The sequence below is a fragment of the Platalea leucorodia genome (genome assembly GCF_965183815.1).
Source record: "Platalea leucorodia genome assembly, chromosome: 17".
In the NCBI taxonomy this organism is placed as follows: domain Eukaryota; kingdom Metazoa; phylum Chordata; class Aves; order Pelecaniformes; family Threskiornithidae; genus Platalea; species Platalea leucorodia.
The window spans coordinates 4,179,609-4,183,415 of record NC_138839.1 but is presented as its reverse complement, the minus strand read 5'-3'; positions in this window follow the sequence as shown (position 1 = coordinate 4,183,415).

Here is a 3,807-nt window from a genome sequence, read left to right as displayed (position 1 = left end):
GGGAAGGCTTCCACAGCCAGGCACAGAAAAGCCCACGGGCTCTTTTCTCACTGGGCTTCCTTCCAGGGTAAGGAGCCTGGGGCGTACAAAGCACAGGGAAGGACCCTGCTCTGTGAAATGCTGCTTCCCATGTCCCGGCAGGTCCAGAGTTCAAACTTCTCCCCTAAATCTGAGGATGGGGATAAAGCACAAAAGCGACAGCCTCTGCGGACCCGGCGGAGCAGCGTGTGTGCTGTGCTAAGGAGTGCAGCCTGCGGCTGCCCCGGCTTGGAGAGCCCTGGCTGGGGAACAGCATTGCCCCCCTGAAAATAAAAGGAAGAACAAAAAACTGGTCAGGCTCCCTTAGATAAAAGGGACTGGGTGTTCAGATGGAGCAGTCACTCAAAGGCCAGAGAAAAGGGCTGGTTTTCAGCTGGGTTAGTTTGATCATTTTCCTTTTTACCAGAGCCCTCAGGCTGGTCACTTTGAGGATCCACTGATCCCCGAGAATAGCTGTTAAGCCAAACCTTCCCCCATTGAGCTCTGAAGTCTGCAAAGATGCATGAGACGTGCCTCATCATAGTATATAAAGTTGGTAGCAATAGCTGTGCGCATAGGATTGTCTTCCTGCAAGATCAGAGTTATCTGACAGAGATGGACAAAAAATCCAGATCTGGGCAGAATAGGATGTTCTTTCCACTTTATGCAAAAAATTCTTTCCTGCCAGTGCTGGCTCCAAACGTGCAATAGCATGAGCCTGACACCTTGGCAGATGGCATCAAGAAATGTGCTGCCAGCAAATATGCCAAGTGGCTTGTGTTTACCAAGGTCTTCCCTGGAAAGGATGCCCTAGATTCCTCTTCCAGGACTGCGTCCTTTCCTCCCACCCCTCTGCACATTACTGGACCTGCACTAAACGCTGCCTAGGAATATCTAGGCAAGGAGGGAAGGAAGAAAATTCGCTACAAGCCGAACTCCAGTACAGCCATAACACTCCAGGGATCAGAGCGGTGCCAGCGTGGGCTGCAGCCTCTCTCTTCCCCCCGCCAGAGCAGCAGCATGACACAAACAAGAGGGGACAGAGTCTCGGTGCTATCTTTTCCAGCCTCTTAGGCCAGATCCTTTAGCACATATAAGGTCAACAGCAAATCCAAATGTTTTTACCTGAGGCTCTAAATTCTTAACCTTTGTTCCCTAAAGAGGCTGCAAACCAAACATTAACAAAATCTCTGTTTTCATTCTTTCACAAAACAATCAGGAGCTCTTTGTACTTGAATATCTATGTATTACATTGTACTTTTTTTTTTTTTTTAAGGTATCCAACAAAGTTTACATGCAAGGTTTGAGTGGATTATATGTATTTAATGTGTAAATGTGGCAGAGTTGAAGATCTATTTAATTTTCTAGTTGTGGATGATGTTCAGTACTGTAGAATGGGCAGCTGTCTGCACATTCATGTGTGTGTTGGTTTGGGTCTTCTAGCTGTTATTGTATTGTTTCAGGTTTACTTTCATTTTAGATTTGTATCTAATAACTTAACCCCCAAAGGATCTATTTATTCAGAACAAAATTGCACTAGGGAACATCAGAAGCACATAGTATGCTGGGAGGCAGCCGTGCTCATGAGCTCCTATGAACACGTTGACTTTGAAGATGGTCACCATGATCTTTATAATCGGGCTTCAGCAGGGATCTCTGCAATGTATCAAAAGGGAAAAGCCCCTCCCTGTTGCTGTAAAAGTTCCCTGGTGGATTTCTGTCGGACTGGACAATTGCAATACACGTTCTTCTGGAATACTTTTCTTCTCTCTTTCTTTGCCATCATCTGGTTTAATGAAGGTGAATTTTTGTCCATTGCTGCTGTCCTGTCCTCCCATGAGGACTTTGGGTCCCTGGGTCCAGGAGGATTTCCAGAGCGCTGTCTCTTGTTCAGGTCAGGCACTTGTAAAAACCTAATCCTAGAGCAAAGTCTCCCCTGCGTTTGTCAGGCAACGAGACCTGGCTAGAGGTTTAATGCCAAAGCTGCTCAGCCTTTGCTTCAGCCCTGTGTTCTGGGGGTCTTGGAAAGGCGCTCTGTAAAACTCGGTGACTCCGAATGGCTCCGTGCATTGTGCAGCTGGGAATGCCCGTGCCGTGCTGTGACTTGGGATGGCCTGTGCTCTCTGCTATGTAGCCACACTGGCTAGTGGGAGTGGGATGCACTGGCCAGCCCCAGCGCTTGGGTCAGAGATGGAGCTGAGCCCTCCGCGGGCTGCAGATGGTGCAGGGTTTGGCGCTGCCTTTGCCCTTTTGTCAGTCTGACCTCACTTCGTGGCAGCCACTTTCTAACAAAGCCGGTTGGGAAGGGAAGATGGCCACAGCAGGGGCTTGCTTGGCAAGGAAATATCGTCCTCAGGACTGCATCCAGATGCCCGTAGGCCACTTCTGTCCCTGCATCTGCTCTGGGCAGAAAACCAGGTGTCCTGGCTGCCTCTGCAGAGTTATTCTGCAGAGAAGACCAGTGAGGAACTGGATATGGCCCTCAGTTTAAAGTTCAGTAATCTCTTAGGGCTGGGAGCAGCAGGGCAGGCAGAGGGCTTGCCCTCCCAAGCTCTGTGCAAGCCAGCAACCCGCAGCTGGAAGGTGCTAACACTTGGAAAGGTGGCAGGTATTTGTGCTGCAGCCAGAGGTGCTCAAGAAACTGAATAACCAGGCAAGAGGTAGATGGGTTGGCTGCAGAAGCCCGGTGTATCTGTCCCCCGGCGAGCAGCTCTCCCGAGCTGCGATGTGCAATCACGTTGATCAGTGACAGTGACGCACGCGTGCACAGGGCCACCTCGCACCTGCAAGGTGCGAGATCCTGATTTCAAAATGCTGCAGAGACACGACACAGCTTCTAAAGCAGTTTCAATCCTGCTCCCAGAGTGGCAACTTCCCTCCCCGGCTACATCTGGGCTAAATTTGTCACTCTTTCAAATGCTGCCCTTTCAACATGCAGGCTGCTCATTTCTCACGCTTCCAGCACGCCTTTGTGCGCAGCTGCCGTGGTCTGTTTGGCTCTTATTTCAGGTCCCGAACTCCATCTCTGCGTTCGTGCGTCTGCGCCTGGGTTATTGCCCTGTTCCTGCTGTACTTCTGGGGCAGAGTGTAGCTCCTTCCAGCTGCTGCCCGGTGCAGAACATAGCGTTTCGGGATGAAATGCGAGCGTGCCTTTAGCAAACGGGCACGGTCACGGGCTTGCACCAAGAGAGAGCAACAGGACCTGAGTGTCCCGTCCCTGAATGCTGCTGTCCCATTGACCACTAAGGCCTGCTCCCGGCTGTTTCTTCACTGCTACCCTGAGGGAATTAAGGATTGTGGTAACAAACTGCCGCTGAAATGGTTACACAGCCCCTGCCATACAAGTAGCTAAAAGAGTTTTACTTACACGCTTTCCCAGCTGGATTTAGCTCCCCTAGAAGAAGCACTTCTTCCTGCTCTCCCTCTATCTGTCCCTACTTTAGAAGGTTGTACAGCTTTGCTAGGCTGGTATAATTAATGCAGAGCAATTTATGTGTGTGTGCAAGCCCTAAAATATTTCCAAACCAGCCCCCATAAGCATCAGATTGGTCAAGACCCACACCCCAGCTCCTCATCCCAGCCTGGTTTCCCTGTCGAGTCATCGGTTTTGCTGGCTGTTGGTTTCCCCCGATGGTTTCCTACCCAGATGCTGACCTGGGCGGCTCCGTCGCAGGTGGGAACAGGGCTGTGTTTGTGAGCTCTGTTCACAGACACCTGCCTTGTGACCGTGAACAGCCACGCTTTTCCTCCAACACATTTCCCAGCAGATTCAGGATTTAAAAATAGAGG